The sequence below is a fragment of the Notolepis coatsorum genome (assembly GCF_963971535.1).
Source record: "Notolepis coatsorum genome assembly, chromosome: 12".
In the NCBI taxonomy this organism is placed as follows: Eukaryota; Metazoa; Chordata; class Actinopteri; order Aulopiformes; family Paralepididae; genus Notolepis; species Notolepis coatsorum.
Window position 1 is genome coordinate 96109859 of NC_140176.1, and position 21744 is coordinate 96131602.

The 21744-nt window shown below is 47.5% G+C and overlaps 1 protein-coding gene across 3 annotated transcripts in view; it reads left to right on the forward strand.

Annotated features, from left to right (window-relative positions):
• Positions 1-16276: 16276 nt before the first annotated feature.
• The window catches only part of pam (peptidylglycine alpha-amidating monooxygenase), a 285043-nt gene continuing 279575 nt past the window's right edge, over positions 16277-21744 (forward strand). For all 3 annotated transcript variants that reach the window (XM_084326103.1, XM_084326105.1, XM_084326104.1), the window contains exon 1: positions 16277-16394. The gene's annotated coding sequence lies outside the window, so the exon portion shown is untranslated. The remainder of the gene's footprint in view (positions 16395-21744) is intronic.

Sequence of the window (21744 nt, forward strand, 5' to 3'; positions counted from 1 at the left end):
CAACTACCTAGCCTTCGACAAACGGTAAACGCGGTAAAAGTAGAAAGTAAAATTATGTCTGACCTTAACGACCAGGTTTCCCCGACCACAGAGGCCCTAGTAGGTCCTAATGTAACTGACCGAGCTCACGGTGGGGACCAGGAGGGAGCTGACATGCCTTTACCCCCCGCCAATACCGAAGAAGTAGTCCCCGACCAGCCCCGGGAGGAAGACAACCCTACAGAGAGAGAACTCTGCACGGAAGAAGAGGAGGAGAGCGCCGAGGAAATAGAGCTCCAGGACTCCCCAACGAGTACACCCAGGAGCGGCTCACCCAGGAGCGGCTCACACAGGAGCGGCTCACCTCCACAACCGCCTTCCCCCAGCGAAGCGGAGAGGATGCTACAACAGGCGTTCCTCGTCAGCCTGACAGCCTCTACCGAACGCGATCGACTCCAAGCACAGACGCTTAGCGAGCGCGAACATTTTACCATTGAAAGAGAACGCCTCCAAGCGCAGCAACGGAGCGAAGAAGAGCGCACACGCCTGGAGATGAGACGCCTTCAGACGGAAGAGAATATGGCAAGAGACCGGGCCGACGCCCAGCGCGCCGCTGCCGGTGCCCAAAGAGAAGCAGATCTCACCAAGCGCGAAGTCGAGCGCGACAAGTTACAAGCGCAGCTAATGGAGCAGCTGATCCGCAAGGCAACACCCTCTCCCTCCGCCAGGGGTTCAAGGAACTCGTCGAGACAACAGTCAAGGGCAGCGTCTCCTAACCGAGCAAGCGACCCTGAACTTGACCAACAGACCGAGCCTATACCCCCCGCAGACCCCCTTCCCAGACCGGTCAAGCGAGACCCAGCTACAAGGAAGGAGCGGCATACACTGCGGAGAAGCTAAATAAACGATTACAGGATCTGGAAGACCTGATAGAGGAAGAAGAGGGAGAGGAGGAGAACCAAGCCCGACGACAGCACAGTACTCCACCGGACCAGGAGGTCCAGTACAGCCCAGGCTATACCCCCGCGGCGCTGCGCTACAGACCCCCGACTCTATTCACGGGTGAGCACGACGCACGACCAGCCCCGAGGAATAGCACCTGGACCAGCGGGCCATGGTACCCTGTCAGTACCAGCCCACAGAGAGGCGCAAGAGGGGACTCGCCTAGGAGGTCTCTCCCCCAACGCTCGCCGATGTATCAGCCATCCACGGCGTCATACATTGCCACGCCGTCGTTTCCAGATTTCACCTATGAGAATCGAGCACAGTACACGGAGCTCCGGATGTGCTTAGAGACAATGATGGTGGATGTCGCTGATGAACGCCACAAGTATGCAATATTACTGAAGCACCTGAAAGTACCGCGAGCGCACAATATAGCGCTAGCCTATGCCACCTCTACGACACCATACACAGCGGCCCTAGCGGCGCTGGACCAGAGATATGGACGTATATGGGATTACGTAATCCAAGAGATAAGGCATATTGATCGCCTACCCCCAGCAACAGACAATCGCTCACTAGACGACCTGTCAATCAAAGTGCAGTCCCTGGTAGGGATGCTGGGAGCGCAACGGGAAAAGGGCATGCATGAGCTATACGCCAACTCTAACGTCGAGAGGATTTTGGAGAAGCTGCCACCCGCAAGACAAGAGCGTTTTAGGCGGCAGAGAGACTACCGGGATCCTAACGGCCCCGAACCATCCCTCCTTGATCTAGCCGACTTCCTGGCGAGAGAAGTCAGCAGCTTACGACTGGATACGTTCGGGCGGAGCACGCCAAGCTCCAGAGAGGGACCCAGGAGAATAAATGATGGAAGAAGATCGGTGACTGTCATGCACCAATCAGAGTCAGTACCGAGCAGTAAGAGCCACAGTACCCCCTCGAGAAAAGAGAAGTGGAAGATGGTATGCCCCTACTGTGAGAAAGAACACTGGCTGTCACAATGTGACCTATTCACAAAGATGAATGCAGAAGAAGTGAGTCAATGGATAAAGTCCAACAGGCGCTGTTACCGATGTGCGCGACCACACATGGCAGCCGAATGCCGCCTAAAGAAAAGGTGCAGTCGGTGCGACGGAGCCCATCTAGATATACTACACGACAGTAACAGAAGACGGCCTTCACCTGCACCATCGAGCGGCACCAAGGCAAGTGTCATGTACATTGACCCCGCCAGCAGCAGCGGCGCCCAAGTGCTCTTAAAGGTAGTCCGTGTGACATTGAGCTACCAAGATAAAGTCATGGACACTTACGCCGTCCTTGATGACGGGTCAGAGAAGACCCTTCTGCTCGCGTCCGCTGCGGCCCAGCTGGGACTGCGGGGGAGCAAGAACGAAATGACGATTCGGACAATAAGAAGAGATTTAAAGACGATAAAGGGCGAGAATGTCTCCTTCACTATCGCAGCAAACGGGCAGCCAGAGCGACGGTATAGGATTACAAATGCTTTCACCAGCCAAGAAATAGGACTATCGCAGTACACCTACCCTATCGCCAAGTTGATGGATAAATATGTGCACCTGCGACAACTACCTATCCCGCTCATGGACGGCGCTACCCCGACCCTGCTGATAGGCTCCGACCATGCAGAACTCATAGTCCCGATTGACCGGGTCCATACAGGACCCCGAGGCTGTCCTGCAGCAGTCGAGACCCGCCTAGGGTGGACCCTACAAGGCCCCCTCGCTAAATCTCTCAACCGAACAGCAGCCACTAGCTGCCTCCACTCCAGAACGACAGAAGAAGACACCACTCTCCTGCAGCATGTCGAGAGGCTATGGACACTAGAGACAATGCCCTTTAAGAACGAAAAGAAAGATATTCGTTCTAAAGAAGACATTTACGCCATCAACCTACTCGAGCAGGGGACAAAGAGAGTCACAGTCGGCGGAGTGATGAGATACGCAACTCCACTCCTGAGGCGAGAGGGAATGCCCACCTTTCACGCAAAGAAAGACGCCACGGAGCGCTATCTATTGAACACAGAGCGGCGCCTAGCCAAAGACCCCGCTCAAGAGCGTGTGTACCGCGCTGAGATTGAGAAGCTAATCACAGCGGGACACGTGACAAAGATTGACATTAAAGAGGCCGATCAGACGACCGAATCATGGTACGTGCCGCATCACAAGGTCCACCACAACGGCAAGGATCGCATTGTGTTTAACTGCAGCTACCAGATCGGATCCCAAAATCTGAATAAAGAGCTCTTGCCCGGCCCCACACTCGGCCCCTCCCTACTAGGCGTGCTACTGCGCTTCCGCCAGGACAAGGTGGCTATCAGCGGGGATATCAAAGGGATGTTCCTGCAGGTGAGACTAGTGGAGGAGGACAAGCCCCTGCTGCGGTTCCTATGGAGAGAGAGGATCGGAGATGAGAACCCAGCCATCTACCAGTGGGAAGTACTCCCCTTCGGAACCACATGCAGCCCGTGCTGTGCTACATTTGCACTACAGAAACACGTCGCAGAGGACCCAACAGCAGATGAAGAGGTCCGACACAGTGTGAAGAACAGTTTCTACGTGGACAACTGTTTACAAAGCGTTTCGACTCAAGAAGAAGCCGAGGCTCTCCTAATCAAGCTACGCGCCTCCCTGATCAAAGGCGGCTTTGATCTCAGGCAGTGGGCCAGCAGTGACCCGCACGTATTGCGCAGCCTCTCCCCCGCGGACAAGGCTGCCAGCAGCGAGACCTGGATGGCGACCATCCCAGGAGAAGCCCAAGAAATGACACTAGGACTAGTCTGGCGCTTCAAAACAGACTCGCTCCACTATAGACACAAACCCCTGACAGAGCAGGGAAGGTCGACGGCGACACCGACCACCAGAAGGAGTGTGTACAGAACACTCGCCAGACAATATGACCCGTTGGGATGTATTCTACCTTACACCACCAGGGCAAAGATGATTGTACGAGCACTATGGGACAAGGACCAGGGCTGGGACGACCCAATACCCGCACACCTTGCCTCAACGTGGAGAGAGTGGGAGACGGAACTCCGCTCACTCCCAGGCGTCAATATACGCCGCAGCTACTTCCCATACACAGTGAGGCCAGAAACATGCAAGATTGATCTACACGTCTTCAGCGACGCCTCCGAAGTAGCCTATGGATCGGTGGCCTACTTGCGTGCCCAAGAGAAGGGAGGAAAGATACACACTGCTTTCATCCTGGCCCGCTCAAGAATAGCCCCACGTAAGCAACAATCTATCCCGCGTCTAGAGCTCTGCGCAGCCCTAGCAGGCGCGCATCTAGCCACGTTAATCCAACGTGAACTCACCATCCCGGTGCACAGAACAATCTTGTGGTCAGATTCCACGACAGTACTCACATGGATCAAGTCTGATTCATGCAGATACAAAGTCTTCGTGGGAGTCAGAGTCACCGAGATTCAAGAGTTAACAGAAGCAGCGAGCTGGCGGTATGTGGACACCAAACACAACCCAGCTGACGTCATCACCCGGGGAATGTCTCTGGATGACCTCACCCGTCGCAACATCTACAGTGACGGACCAGAATTCCTCAAGCTCCCGGAAGAAGAGTGGCCTACGCCCACCCCACGGGAAGCAAGTAACGAGGAGGCTGAGAACAAGAAACCTATGTTCTGTGGACTGAGCACAGTCGCCTCCACAGACCCCAACATAGATGACTGCATTACCCTAGAGAGTGCGCAGCAAAAGACATTCCTGTGGCACCACCCAGAGATTCAGTCCACCACTGACATTTCAGCAGCTGACTACGAAGAAGCAGAACTTCTTCTACTACAACGAGCCCAGAGAGACTCGTTCCCCGATGAGCTAGACTGTCTACAGGGAGGAAAGCCCGTCCCATCAGACAGCAGACTGCTCCACCTGGCACCCGAGAGTGACGCCCATAATCTCATCAGAGTGGGTGGTCGCCTGCGGAGAGCCCCCGATCTACCGGATGACATTAAGTACCCGATAGTCTTGAACAGCCGACACAAGGTCACAGAGCTGATCATAAAGAAATACGACGAGGATGTACACCACGCAGGAGCAGAGAGAGTCTTCGCGGAGATCAGACGTCGCTATTGGATACTTCAAGGAAGAGAAGCGGTGCGACGCTTCCAGCGAACCTGTCTAGACTGCCGAAAGTGGCGCGCGCAGCCCAGCATACCACGGATGGCTGACATACCTCCCTGTCGCCTCCGACTCGGCGACAAGCCATTCCACTCCACAGGCATGGACTGCTTTGGCCCGTTGTATATAAAGAGAGGAAGAGGAACCGAGAAGCGGTGGGGTATTGTATTCAAATGCATGACCACCAGAGCGATACATATCGAGCTCCTTCCGACCATGAGCACAGACTCATTCCTTATGGCCTTCCGAAGATTCACATCACGGAAAGGAAAACCGTCTACATTGTTGTCTGATCACGGGACAAACTTCAAAGGCGGAGAAAGAGAGCTGAGAGAGAGCTTCCAAGCTATGGGCCCAGAACTTAAGACCCACCTCGCTCCATCCCAGATTGACTTCCAGTTTAATCCCCCGAACGCACCCCACTTCGGTGGAACCTGGGAACGAGAAGTACGTTCTATAAAGACAGCCCTGTATGCCGTGCTTGGGGCCCAGACTGTGGCGGAGGAAGTCCTAATGACAGTCCTCACAGAGATCGAGGGAGTATTGAACTCAAAACCCCTCGGTTACGTCTCCAGTGATGTAGCAGATGTCGACCCAGTCACCCCCAACACACTCCTAATGGGGCGGCTGGACCCCGCGCTACCCCAGACAATGTACAGGCCTGAAGAAGCGAACGGCCGAAGAATGTGGAGGTACAGTCAAGTACTAGCTGACAAGTTTTGGAGCAGCTTCCTACTCCACTACCTACCGTCTCTACAGACCCGCCAGAAGTGGGTAAAAGAGAGAGACAATTTGACAGAAGGAACAGTCGTCATGATTATCGACCAGTCACTACCCAGAGCTATGTGGCCGGCTGGCCGCGTAAGCAAAGTGATCACCGGTGCCGATGGCAAGGTCCGAGCAGCTGAAGTACTCGTCCAAGGGCGAACTTACACACGACCCGTGGCGAGGCTAATAGAACTGCCCCGACTCCCAGATACTATCGATGATGACCATGACCCCATGACTTTGTGAGTTGACTGACCCTTACAGCGGACCTTGAGTGGTAGACAGTGCGGTTAATCGGTCTCTGCTTAGCTAATTAGGTGGGACTAATTAGGGGGCGGCTGTTGTGAAGGATCAGATTAAACCGAATATATATATTTATTTATGGATATATATTTAATAGTATTTGTATATCGTTTGATATCCCCTGTATATTCCTTGTACAATATGCACTGAATATCCCTTTAGTCTACTAAACAGCCCATAATAGTTTCATTCTACCATTGGACGAGAACCTGGCGCCAGCAGCCATACCCCTAGGATCAAGTTCAATCGTGCCGCCCAACATGTCGTGGCAAGCCCGGTTCCGCGTAGGAATACGTCTGGCGAAATACGAATGGTACTATTTGTTCATAGCGCATATATATATGGCGCAAGTAAAGTAGAACTTTCTTTTAGTCCATTAGTTCTTTACCCTCCAACCGAGTAACAGACGCGAAGCCTCACCCACGACGCACGTGTGGTGCAGTAAGGCCTACTTGGCCTCAGAATAGGCATTGAGATATCGTGTGGATTAATAGTTGAATTGTCATAGTTTGGCACTATACCGTCGAGTTGGACGTATTCTATTAAGCTAATAATAGTCTATTTATGTATGGTGCATCGTTCGGTTAGAGTTATAAAGTTATCAGTACCCCATCGTTCCTGACGTTATCTGGAGTCTTAACCAGGCTGGGCAGACCACTAGTGGTGCTTGCATCCGAGGAGCTCCGGGCCAGGGCGACTGGACCTGTACATTGGATTACTCTACCCGGACGACGGCGAGCCTTCCACGGCTTGGATTATGCTTTGGGTGCTTTGATTATTCCATGGATAACGGCCAACACTGCGGAGTGTTGGAACTACCCCCCGGAGAGGAGTCCAGGTGAGACGGCGCTCTACACCAGTGAGGTCGCCTCACGTCTCTCCGTTGTGGACCGGCAGCTACCGTCCACCAGAGGGTCCAGCTGTATTCGTCTGCGGACCGAGGTTCTGTGGGCACCGTGTTCAAGACTTTGAATTCTCCCAAGAAATCGTCGGCCAGATGGGATACCGCCAGCGGCTTCTCTAACCCCCCCCTCCTACTGTCTTACAACCAGCGGGACCCCCCCCCCCCCCCTTAGTGTATCCAGCTATAATCATTTAAGCACCATCGCTATAGTTTCCTAAAGAACCGGGTTGTATACTTACTCCCTGCGTAACCAGAGATTGGACATTCAATGTTGATTTACCTACGAATACTCATTTGCCATACAAGTGCATTTCAAATCATAAGTGTAAACAAGTGAACGTTGTATATACCTTTTGCTATATTAAATATTCGATTTGTACATTTGTGTGGACTTCGTTTCATCAGGTGGGAAAGTGTTCATCATATCTATATCATGTACTGGATGGCCAGAAGTTAAAGTACAAGAGGTAGTGGTTTAATACCATACTTATCAATACAGTCAGGGAATTGTACCCCTCAGTTACAGACAGGCTTGGCAACAGTGTTTTCTGTGCAGTTTTTAAGTTGTGTTTAACCTGTGTATATCTATGGGTCTGACATTGAAAGAGTCACAGAATACAAATACCTTGGTATTTGGCTTGATGAGAGATTTACATCTAAATACCATGTGAATGTTCTTGCCAGGAAATTGCGGCAGAATATTGGATTTTTGTACATGAACAGAGCCAGTTCCCCAATGATAAGCAGAAAAATAATTGTTGAAGCAGTTTTCTTGTCTGTTTTGAATTATGGAGATGTGACTGACATGCGGCGGCTTTAAGCCCTTAGACTCAGCTTAGCTCAGCCATTAGTGATAGTTATACCATTGTGTCTGTACATTATGGTTGGGTGGTCCTCTGTGCTAGAAGACAAGATTTGCATTGGCATCTGTTTCTATATAAAGCCATAATTGGAGATTGACCAAATTACATTACTTCATTGTTGGAGTGGACATCTGGACCCTATAGTTACAGTACAAGAACCAATGATTGGCTTACACCTAAAGCGCCTAGAGTTTATACTGGATTTGGTATACATCTGCCTTTGGCTTCTGTGCTCCTGAATGGTGGAACGCCCTGCAGGGGACATTGAAATGAGATGGGGGACCCTCATGTAAACAAGACAAAAGTATTTCTCTGGTCTGCATCCCCTTAACAATTGTGTGTATTGAGCTGTACTATACTGTACCCATTCTGCAATCTGTTAATTCAAATGTTCAATCAATCAATCAATCAATCAATCAATCAATCACTACCCACTTTCAAAAACACTCTCAAAAAACACCTAAGGGAGACTGCAACCCGAAACTGGCCCCTGTAAATGTCCGAACACAACCCCCTCCAATGTACAGTAAATTACCAAGTATGGTCTTGTCAATAATCCAATGTACAGTGTTGTTTGTACAGTTGTACAGTGTCCCCCACCCACCCCTCCTACCCAACCCCCCCCTCCTACCCAACCCCCCCCCCTACCCAACCCCCCCCCCCCCCCACTCCTAACGAACCCCCCCCCCCCCCCCACTCCTAACCAACCCCCCCCCCCCCCCCCCACCCACCCAACCACCTCCAATGTACAGTCCCCCCCCACCCCCACCTACCCAATCCAATGTACAGTTTCCACGCCTAATGTATATACTCTTTTCTTTCTGGACTCTTTTTGTATCACAAACAGTACTGTAATTGCAAATCTGGTATGTCATGAATGTATAGATGGAGCAGTACTGTCTATCTGTATGTCATGTATGTCATATATGTTACGATGAATTGAAAATGGGGGACCCTGATGTAAACAAGACGAAAGTCTTTCTCTGGTCTGCATCCCCTTAACAATTGTATGTATTGAGCTGTACTGTACTGTACCCATTCTGCAATCTGTTAATAAAGTTTTCATTCATTCATTCATTCATTCATTCATTCATTCATGCACTAGTGTACATTTTTTTGGGGGCGTTTTCAATTATTCTATTTTCTATTATTCTTTGTAGTCATGAATATTATTATTTTTTGTACTTTAATTTTGTGAATGCTCGACGACACAAAGTAAAACGAGGGCTTAAAATGAGGGCTGCCCCTCGTTGTAATGTTCGAAATTAAATAACGATTGAATTAATATACTTGCAACTTTTTTTATTGAGGGTGTAGCAGTTTTAACTGTGTTCTCAGAGTGAAAACGAATCTCCAGCACCTGCCCCCCAGCTGATAGATAGTACTCACCGGTGGGTGTCAAATCATTATTTGAAAAGTATTGTTCTGGAGGACACTCGTTCCGTTATGGTGTTTTATTGGCCTACAGCTCAGTGAAATGTGAAATAGGCTAATTAAATAAATACACAAATAAAATACAAAAGCCCCGTCCCGTGGAGGAATAGGCTGTGGAAATAAAGGTTTCAATTCAGTGCAGTGTACTGTATGTTGAAACCAGTGTGATAAAGAAGAGACAAATACTGTTTGGGTGGAAACCGGTGTCTTTTTTGACAAATGATTTGCGGTGAAGCTCGAATTAATCAATTAAGCTCAGATCATATCAAATCAAATCAAATTTATTTGTAAGGCCCGACAACACACGTTAATGTCCCCATGGGCCATACACGTCTTCTTTAAACAAGTCAAGAAGAAACATAACAATAAGTCAAGAACAGAACAAGAACACCATAGGTCCAACAGATTTAAAATAAATGCAAATAAATGAAAGAATGCAAGCACTCCCAGACATACCCCACGTGAAGGTAAGGAAAAACTCACTAAAACCTAACAATAGGGAAAAATGCTCCACAGGCAGTGTGGAGGAGAGAAACCTTAGAAGGGCCATTCAAGGGGGGATCTCCCTTCTTAGATGTCGGTGATAGTAGTGTTGCAGACTAACAGTTGGTAAGCATGCACTCAAGTGTGTAGTGAAACACAGATGAGAGCATGCAATAGCAACTGAACATTTTGAAAGATTAAAGATAGAGCTGATATAGCGATAGCAACAAGATTAAAGATAGAGCTGATAGCGAATCTATTTGAGGCACAGGGGCGGCGCAAAGAGGGTCGCGTATATGGTTCATTATTATCTACTTTTTCTCCTCCATCTTTCTGTATTTTTCTCCCATCCCAATTTTAGTCGTTATGCCAATTCCCCCCTCCCCTTCCTGGTCGTTGCGCGCATTTGCCCCCCACTTGCCGGTCTAGGGAGCCCTGAAGTCTATCACATGCGTCCTCCGATACATGTGGAGACAGCCAGCAGCCTATTTTCACCTGGCAGCGAGGACTGATTGATTGAAAAGTTTATTAACAGATTGCAGAATGGGGGGGCAGGTGGCGCACGGAGATTACGTTCGTCACCAACACCGGGAGACACTAGGATTCGCCTGTTCGAATCCAGCTCCCGGCGTTGCTATCAGCTTGGCTGTCCTCTCACGCTGATACAATTGGCTGTATCAGGGGGTGGGAAGCTGAAGGGTGGGTCCTGGGCGTTGTGGACAGCGACCCCTACAGTTCGGTCGGGGCGCCTGCTCAGCGAGGGTTGGATCTGAGGAGAGATAGTGTGGCCTCCCACACGCTACACTCTCCCCGGTGAGAACCTGCGCGGCCAGGTTGGCCTGCCCCAGGCTGCACATGCGTTGGAGGAAAGCATGTGACAGTCTCCGGTCTCCCGGACCAACAGTAGGGGAAAGTATGCAACAACCAGGAAGGGTGGGATGGGAGAAAAATCGGGAAAAAGGAGGGGAAGAAAGATAATAAAAAAAAAAAAAATAATAAAAAAAAACAGATTGCAGAATGGGTACAGTACAGTACAGCTCAATACATACAATTGTTAAGGGGATGCAGACCAGAGAAAGACTTTCGTCTTGTTTACATCAGGGTCCCCCATTGGGTGAGTCAGTGTAACGCGTGGGAGGGCACACTACCTCACCCAGATCCCTTCCTCGCTGTGCAGGCGCCCTGACCGACCTGTAGGAGTCGCTGTTTACAACTGTAAGGATTGTAGTCTACTATCAATAAGACACTTGGTTAGTTCTTTATGCTTGCTTCAGCCAGCTGTTTATTGTCTCAAGGTTGTACACAGGTGTCCTAATTATATAGCCCTACCAGTAACCATAGTTACAGGTTGCATGATGTTATACTGCCACTTAGTGGTAGCAGCTATGATAGCACCTATCATTACATCCTCTTTCCAAACAGGTGAGCATAACCTTAGTCAAATAAATCACCTAGTGTCAACAATGTGTCAACCATACAATAATACATAATCTTCTCCATCACCAATATCACTAATTCAACTATCAACACTTCTCTTTCCAAACAGGTGAGCATAACCTTACTATTATTATTATACTATTATTAAAATAAACACCAACCACAATGTGTCCACCATACAAACCTTCTCCTTCAACACAATCAACCATTCAACAATGTTCTATGAGTCTCTCAGGTGGTTTCTTAGGTCTAGAAGACCTTCTCAATGTCTCAGCCATTGTGGAAGGTGAAGGAGGCGCAGTGTGTTGCATGTCTGCTGCATCACCACCGTGTTGTGATAGTTCAGATTCAGTGTCCCCGCTTGGTTTCTCTGTGTCCTCCTGAGTCTTCAACAGACTCCTCCTATTTCTCCTAAACACTTGTCCATTCTCAGTCTCTACAGCGAATGACCTGGGACCTACTTCCCTGAGGACTGTTGCTTTCCTGGTCCAGAAATCAGGACCCTCGATCCTCACAACATCGTTTTGCTGCAGGGGCTCCAGTCCCCTTGTTGTTTTGTCATAGTTCAGTTTCTGTCTGTGCTTGAGTCTCATCCTCTTGTCGGACAGTTCTTTGGTGTCCCTGCCCATGTCCTTTTCATCTGGAATGTGTGGAAGCGTGGTGCGCAGCTTGCGATGCATGAGGAGCTCAGCAGGAGATGCTCCACACTCCAGAGGTGTTGCCCTGTAGCTTAGCAAAGCCAGGCATGGGTCAGTGTTACTATCTCTTGCCTTTTTAAACAGCCTCTTAACAATCTGGACCCCCTTTTCAGCCTGTCCATTAGCATGTGGATACAAGGGGCTAGAGGTAATGTGTTTAAACCCATACCGCTCTGCAAAGTCTCTGAACTCCCCACAGTCATATTGTGGACCATTGTCACTGACTACACATTGTGGGATTCCATGCCTGGCGAAAAACCCTTTCATGTGTGTGATGACAGACTGTGCTGACGTGCTGGAAAGCTGCGCTACTTCTGGGTAATTCGAAAAATAATCAATCACCAGAATAAAGTCCTTGCCTTGTAGATGAAACAAATCAGTGCCCACCTTTTGCCATGGTGCAGTGGGAAGGTCTGCTACCAGCATTGGCTCTTTGGTTTGTTTGTAGTGATGTTTGAGACATGTTTCACACTTCTGTATCCTTTCCTCAATGTCTCTATTGATGCCTGGCCAATACACTGCTTCTCTTGCCCTCCTTTTGCATTTCTCCATGCCTAGATGCCCCTCATGAATACGACGAAGCATGTCCTGGCGCATGGACTGAGGAATGACGATTCTATTTTGTCTCAGTACCAGTCCATCAGCTACACAGAGATCTGCACGCACTGGATAGAACTGTGAACAGACTCCCTTTGACCAACCATTTTGGATAAGGTGGACCACTTTCTGCAGCAGCGGGTCCTTTGCAGTCTCCTCCACAATGTGCTGTAACATGACATCCGAGGCGGGGAGCAATGCAGTCACCATGTTGACGTGTATTTCAACCTCAGCGGTTATAGCGCTGACTGGTGTATCACCACTTGGAGCCGGTGCCCTTGACAATGCATCCGCTAGCACAATGTATTTCCCTGGCGTGTAAATAAGATCAAAATCATAGCGCTGTAACGCCAACATCATGCGCTGAATTCTGGGGGACATATCATTGGGGTTCTTTTTTCTGATCGATATGAGTGGTTTGTGGTCAGTCTCTACTGTAAAGGTTGGCAATCCATACACATAAGTGTGAAACTTCCCACACCCAAACACTAAGCCTAAAGTCTCTTTCTCAATTTGTGCATAGCGTTGCTCCGTCTCTGTCATTGACCTTGACGCATATGCTACAGGTTGCCATTTGCCTCCGTTCAATTGCAGCAGCACAGCTCCCAAGCCGTCTTTTGAGGCATCGGTGGAGAGCTTGGTTGATTTTGCAGGATCAAAGAATGTGAGGACTGGCTCAGTAGTTATAGTCTCCTTCATCCTTCCCCATTCTTTGTCATGCCGAGCAGTCCACTCAAACACTGTGTTGTGCTGCAACAACTCTCTGAGGCATGCTGTCTTGGAGGTAAGATTAGGAATGAACTTACCCAAAAAGTTGATCATTCCCATGGCTCGCAAGACACCTTTTTTGTCTGTGGCAGGTGGCATGTCCAGTATGGCCTGCACTTTTGACTGGTCAGGCCCCACCCCCTCTCCTGAGAGTTTGTCTCCCAAGAAGGTCATCTCTGTAACACCAAAAAGACATTTCTTTCTGTTTAATTTTAATCCATTCTTTCTTACTCTTTGTAAGAGACTCTCGAGTCTTTCATCATGTTGACGGCGCGTACTTCCCCAGACCACCAAATCATCGATGTATACTCTGGTGCCCTCCAGACCCTCTATTATTGACTCCATCGCCCTATGGAAGATCTCAGGGGCCGATTTGATGCCAAACGGGAGCCTTAAGAAACAGTAACGCCCAAATGGTGTATTTAAAGGTGGTGTACTTGCTGCTTTCTGGGTCCAGCTTCAGCTGCCAAAATCCATGTGAAGCATCTAGTTTGCTAAAGTACTGTGCACCTGTCATCTCGCTCTGTATTTCTTCTCGTTTGGGGATCTGATAATGTTCTCTCTTAATATTCTCATTCAGATCTTTGGGATCAAGGCAGACTCGTAAGTCCTTTGTGATTTTTTTCTTAACACATGTTATGGAATTCACCCAGTCTGTGGGCTCCTCCACTCGCTCAATCACACCCATTTGTGTCATTCTGTCCAGCTCTTTTTTCAAGCCAACTCTGAGAGCTGCTGGCACTCTTCGTGGGGCATGCACTACAGGCTTAGCATCATCTTTGAGCGTAATTTTGTAAGTGAAAGGTAATGTTCCATGACCTTTGAAGACAGACTGATATTTATTGACTATGTCTGTACTTCCCTCACACTGTAGTTCTGTTATTTTATCACTATTTATCCGATAGATCCTCTTCACTAGTCCTAGGTCCTCAGACGCTTTGCCTCCTAGGAGAGAATCATGACCATCAGGCACAATGGTAAACAAACGGTTGTGCTGCTTGTCTTTCGCTGTGACCTTAAGTCTACATCCACCCTTTGTTGTTATTGCCTGCCCATTGTAAGCAGTCAGTTTTGTGACTTTTTCTGTGATTTTTCTAGGCTTCTCACTAAGTGCTTTGAGATCACTTTCATTTATTAAGTTAGCTTCAGCTCCTGTGTCAATTTTAAAAGTCACGATTGTCCCATTGACCATCAGTGGTGCAATCCATCTGTCATCACCTACAGCGTTTACAGTATGGGCTGTATCCCGCAAATCTGAGGGCTGTGTGCTGTCAGCATCTGCCTCACATGAAACCATACCAATAAATAATGTATCATCACTGTCAGTGTCATCCGTTTCTTGCACTGTTCTCACACCACGTCCTTTTTTCTTGGATAGACACATTCTTGCATAATGGTTTTGTCCCTTACATTTGGCACACATCTTCCCATAAGCAGGACATTGTCTTGGTTTGTGTTTTTCACCACACCTTTTACAATTGAACATCTCCCGGTCAGTGTCTCTAATGTTAGTTTTGTCATCTTTGTCTCTATATTTGTTCCATCGCCCTTCTCTCGCGGACAGGGCGTTCACTGCCTCGCTCTCCTGGCACTCTGCTCCGTGCGCATGCTCACTGAACGTAATTGAATGTTGACGCGCTAGCTCACTGGCTTGACATATCCGTATAGCGCACTCCAACGTGAGGTCCATTTCCCTCAACAATTTCTCCCTGATCCTCTTCTCATTAGTCCCCAACACTATCTGATCCCTTACCATAGAGTCTCTGAGAGCACCAAAATTGCAGGACTTTGCCTTTATCTTGAGATCGGTAAGAAAGTTATCAAATGACTCACCCGGGTTCTGAAAACGGCAACGAAAGATGTACCTCTCATACGTTTCATTTTTCCTTGACAAGCAGTTGAAGACCTCTATTGCCTCCGTGCCGGCGATGGTGAGTAGCATGGCTATTTTCCTCGCATCTACACTCTTGTCCACTCCAGCAGCGGCGAGATACAGCAGGAATTGCTGTTTGAACGCTCTCCAATTTGCATCCACATTTCCCGTCAGTTTCAATGTGCCGGGTGGTTTAAATGATGATGATGATGATTCCATCTTCTTGCTTTTACTCCTGGTACCATGTAAGGATTGTAGTCTACTATCAATAAGACACTTGGTTAGTTCTTTATGCTTGCTTCAGCCAGCTGTTTATTGTCTCAAGGTTGTACACAGGTGTCCTAATTATATAGCCCTACCAGTAACCATAGTTACAGGTTGCATGATGTTATACTGCCACTTAGTGGTAGCAGCTATGATAGCACCTATCATTACAACAACGACCAGATTACCACCCACCGGCTTCCCTCCCGCTGACACTGCCAATTGTGTCAGTATGACGACCGGCCAAGCCGGAGGCACCGCTGACAGCTGGATTCAATACCAGTGTCTCTCGCGTTGGTAGACAGATGCTTAGTCCGCTACTCCGCTGCGCTACCCGGCCGCACCCCCCTCAAGTCATGTTTCTATAAAGTAAACGTCCCGCTGGTCACTCACCTCGCGGCTCGAGCTCAAGTCATGTTTCTATAAAGTAAACGTCCCGCTGGTCACTCACCGCGCGGCTCGAGCTCAAGTCATGTTTCTATAAAGTAAACGTGCCGCTGATCACTCACCGCGCGGCTCGAGCTCAAGTCATGTTTCTATAAGTAAACGTGCCGCTGGTCACTCACCGCGCGGCTCGAGCTCAAGTCATGTTTCTATAAGTAAACGTGCCGCTGGTCACTCACCGCGCGGCTCGAGCTCAAGTCATGTTTCTATAAAGTAAACGTGCCGCTGGTCACTCACCGCGCGGCTCGAGCTCAAGCCATGTTTCTATAAAGTAAACGTGCCGCTGGTCACTCACCGCACGGCTCGAGCTCAAGCCATGTTTCTATAAAGTAAACGTGCCGCTGGTCACTCACCGCGCGGCTCGAGCTCAAGTCATGTTTCGACTACTCGACTACTTTGGTCTCGAGAGGGAGACGTGACAGAAGTCTGAACCATAATATCAAGCAGTGGAATAATAAACTGTGGCGTTGTTTGCAGCAGGTAAGTTATCCCTATATATATCGCTATTAATAATCTCACACAAAGGCATATCGTTATAACATGAACGCAATTGAAAGGGAAAATAAATACGTCGTGGGCGTTCCTCAAAATGCGAAATTCGTGTTTGAGACACGATAGAAAGAAGAGACGTTAGGCGAGTGCTTTGTGACAAGTTAACTTGTCGTTTTCTTCCAACTGTTATTAACGTTAGCGACGGTTGGATGTTATTAAAGTGAGTGGTTTTGGCAGCAGCACACCTTCTTCTCTTTCTATCGTGTCTCACAAACAGAATTTCGTGACTGGGTTTAGACGAGCGGTAAGCTAACTTGAGTGCCAGTTATAGGTTACCTAACCTGCCTAACCTGCCTTCTTGTTTTGCTTCTTCGCATTGAAGTCATGCTTAACATGTTCATGTTGTCTCTGCTGTTATTATCCCAACAACAACGACGCATAACGTTAGCATAGCATTGACCAGACCTGAACTGCACTGTACAGTTTCTACGTCAAATGTATACACTGTCTTTTTTAGACTTTTTGTATCACAAACGGTACTGTATTTGTAAATCTGGTATGTCATAAATGTATAGATGTAGCAGTACTGTCTATCTGTGAATGAATGATTGAAAACTTTATTTAACAGATTGCAGAATGGGTACAATACAGTACAGCTCAATACACACCTGCAGACCAGAGAAAGACGATTGTCTTGTTTACATCAGGGTCCCCCATTTTCAATTCATAGTGACATTTATGACATACACAACATGCATGACATCATGTATGTCATATATTATGTTATGATGAATTGAAAATGGGCGACCCTGATGTAAACAAGACAATCGTCTTTCTCTGGTCTGCATCCCCTTAACAATAGTGTGTATTGAGCTGTACTGTACTCCTGTACCCATTCTGCAATCTGTTAAATAAAGTTTTCAATCAATCAATCAATCAATCAATCAATCAATCAATCTGCATCATCAACCAATAAGCCCAGCTCGCTGTTCTTCTTGCCTGGAGTTTGTCTCAAGAAAACCACTTTCTCAAATGGACAACTAACGTTAGCCAGCTAGCCTGCTATCCAAACAACACAGGTGTTGTTGACACTAGTCGTGACTTGTCTTGAGGATGTTAGCTACTAGCCTCTGGGCTCGAAGCACCTTAGATGTTTCAAACCATTTGCGTAGAGTTGTTGAACAAATAGCCAAAGGCTAGCTGTAACTATGTGACTAACCTCGTTCCCAGTTTTCTAGGTTACTAGGTTACTAGTTTGTTTGCTTATCAACTGTTTTGTTTGCAAGTGAAAACTTGCTGGACATTGATTGATTGATTGAAAATGTTATTAACAGATTGCAGAATGGGTACAATATACAGTACGGCTCAATACACACAATTGTTAAGGGGTTGCAGACCAGAGAAAGACTTTCGTCTTGTTTACATCAGGCATCAGGGTCCCCCATTTTCAATTCATCATGACATACATGATGACATACAGATAGACAATATATGGTTGGACGGTTACGTACAAGTATCATAATGTATCGTGATCATATTGTGATGAAATTGTGATATTGAGCATTAATTAACTCATCTTCTGAGGGGATACTATTTGAAAATACGTTTTGATTTGATATCACATTATTATCATGCAGTTAAATACAAGCAACAGCAAAATTGGATTATTCTGTTTTCATGCCACATTTCCACTCAAAGCAGTCACATCTCACCAGCGCCCGAACACATTTCCTCTTGTGTAGATCATCTGTATATCAAATTATCTTAACTCTTGGTATGGTGTTTGTCACACAAAGCTATCGCATCAAGTGACAATTCAATTTAATAAAAAAAATATTTGCACTGGTTTTATGAAGAGGAAGACCATATTCAATGACCATGACATAACTACATCATTGGGAATAATTATGTAATAGTAGATGGATGATAAAAACAGCATGCTCTTTTCAAATGTCATTCATGGCAGTCTAATGGGTATAATTACATAATCTATTGATTCAATAAAAAGCTAAATCCAAAACAGCTATTTATAGGTGTGCCAACAGGTGGTTTTCGTTCCATTATGTGTATAAAGCTCAGCTTCAGCTTGAGCACCGGCCAGCCTTGGTTGCCCTGACAATTAAAAGCGCTTGTCTGAGCGCACAGAGCTCCGTTACCATAGCTCCCTCTGTAGCCTGTCCATTCTATGATGTCAGCCAGCATGCTGAGCTCATTCTAAGCACCCCCCCCCCTCATCCTCTCCTCTCCCTCCCTCCTCTCTTCTCTCTCTCTCCTCCTCGCTTTCACCCCTGTCTCAATCTCTCTATCACTCGTGAGTCACCCAGGCAGTCCAGTGTCAGAACCGTCTCTCCTTCTCATTTTTCCCATGGCCGCAAATTGTACTCATTCACTCATTCACTCAGTCTAATGCATGCGCAGATGATCACGTCGTATACGCTTCTAGCGACTTTCTCCTGTGCTGGCACAGCGCTAACATACTGTAGTGTGGAGACTGGAGAGAGATCTGGCTACGCCTTCCTCTGCATCTCCCTAAATCATCCTCGAACAGCATTATCCCACTTTCAGTTGCAAGATATTAACAACACAAAAGCTGCCCCCATGGATCAAACGCATTGTCAGAGGCAGCTTCAGTTCAGCTCAGCACGGACAATAAGAGGCCTTGCATGGAATTGTTTTTTGGAATGGAATTTGTCTTATTCCTTGTCGATCTTGTAAACAACTCACAGTAGAATAGTAATATCATGCTTTTCCTATTCTACCACTGCATAGAAATTCGGTTGTTTCTTTTGATAGTGGTTACCGATTGTTACACGCAGCCGTAATGGCCAACTTTCTTTGAGCTATTTGTGTTCATCAGTGACTTAACCCTTTCACTACCACACTACAGAAGGTTAACCTTTCACTACTGAAAGGGTTAACCTTCTGTAGTGTGGTTGTGAAAGGGTTAACCATGTGTGTGTGGCAGTGAAAGGGTTAACCTTCTGTATTGTCACAGTGAAAGGGTTAACAATTTCGTAGTGTGGCAGTGAAAGGGTTAAGAAGAGACTACTCATGCTTCTTCAACTGTAGAGTTCCTGTTGACATGCATACCTTTGTGTATTTCCCCTGTTTGTGTTTGTAAAACGAATTGATGATCGAGCGGTCGTTTACGTTAAGTTACGACCTGGGTTCTCTGAATACCACCTGTACTGAGGGGGTTTGGCTTATAATGGCAGACATGAAGCTGCTGGGGTGTCATTTAGGTTTCTCCAGGAGTCCACAATGCAACACACAGAAGCTGTGTCTCAATTCAGGGCTTTTTTAGCCTTCGAAGGCTGCATTTGAATACAGCGTCAAATTGTGTCACAGCGGTGTGACCGAGGCTCTCATTTCGAAAGCTCCTTCAAAATGCAGTAGACAAATGCAGCCATCGGATTGGATCCTCTGGGACAGCCAGAATGCATTTTGGGACCGCCAGAATGACCCAGAATGCATTTCGCACCAACGGGCAGATTCTGTTGTAACATACGACCTAGGGAATTATACAGTTTTAATATTTTTTTCCAGGTCTACCCATTTAGATTCAAAATATGTGGTCAGTTTGTCCAAATAACGCCTGTTTTGGAAAGTTTTCGGAGATTGAGCAGCTGCGACAGGACTGGGGTTGACTGTTCATCCCTGTTCAACGTGAGGTTTAACTAAACTGATCGTCCTGCTATATTCCTTTATCAGTCTCAGTTAGTAGCTCGATTCATAAACTTAGTGGAAGTGGCAATAATCAAATAATGTGGATAAAATCATCGCTTTATTCATCGGATGACGCTAATGGCCATTTTGAGCCTCTTTTGGTCCATAATGTGTGTCGTGACGTGAGGGCTTCCCCCATCTTGGCACCAAGAGGATTCCTCCTTTTAACTGGGCATGTGTCAACCCCAGTCTCCTCTGTAGACCAGACCGTCTCATTTAACAGCCCCAGTCTCCTGTACACCAGACTGTCTCATTTAACAGCCCCAGTCTCCTCTGTAGACCAGACCATCTCATTTAACAACCCCAGTCTCCTCCGTACACCAGACCGTCTCATTTAACAGCCCCAGTCTCCTCCGTAGACCAGACCGTCTCATTTAACAGCCCCAGTCTCCTCTGTAGACCAGACCATCTCATTTAACAGCCTCAGTCTCTTCCGTAGACCAGACCGTCTCATTTAACAGCCTCAGTCTCCTCTGTAGACCAGACCGTCTCATTTAACAGCCTCAGTCTCCTCCGTAGACCAGACCGTCTCATTTAACAGCCTCAGTCTCCTGTACACCGTCTCATTTAACAGCCTCAGTCTCCTCCATAGACCAGACCGTCTCATTTAACAGCCCCAGTCTCCTCCGTAGACCAGACCGTCTCATTTAACAGCCTCAGTCTCCTCCGTAGACCAGACCGTCTCATTTAACAGCCTCAGTCTCCTCCTGTACACCAGACCGTCTCATTTAACAGCCCCAGTCTCCTCCGTAGACCAGACCGTCTCATTTAACAGCCTCGGTCTCCTCCGTAGACCAGACCGTCTCATTTAACAACCCCAGTCTCCTCTAGACCAGACCGTCTCATTTAACAACCCCAGTCTCCTGTACACCAGACCGTCTAATTTAACAACCCCAGTCTCCTCCGTAGACCAGACCGTCTCATTTAACAACCCCAGTCTCCTCTAGACCAGACCGTCTCATTTAACAACCCCAGTCTCCTGTACACCAGACCGTCTAATTTAACAACCCCAGTCTCCTCCGTAGACCAGACCGTCTCATTTAACAACCCCAGTCTCCTCCGTAGACCAGACCGTCTCATTTAACAATGCCTGGTTCGCCCTCCACGGTCTACGAAGGATAAACCCTGGTCTATGACACACCTTTGTAGACCGTATCCTTCGAAGGCTACAATCCCTGAATTAAGACATTAGACATAGCTAGAGTGTTGTTCTTCCACGGTAGGGCTGAGCCCAAACGTTTGAACGTTCAGAGTTTCGGACCTTCGTTCGTTACGTTGGCATTCGAATTCTAAATCAACATTTTTATGTGTCTATTCATTCTGTTTAAACCAATGGGGTTTTTCTTCACAGTTGCAGATAAAGATTAGGCTACACTAATATTTAGGGGTGTAAAGGTACACATATCCGTACCGAATCGTTTCAGTACTGGACCTAAGGTTCAGTACAGCTGTGTACCGAACGATTGCAACGGTACGTCGTTAACCACTAACGAACGCACATGCAGAACTTTTTTTTGTGTGCAGAATTGAATTCAAAACTCGATTATTAATTTCAATATAGAATATTCATAGGGTGGCGCAGTGGGCAAGGCGCTCGCCACCAACGCAGGAG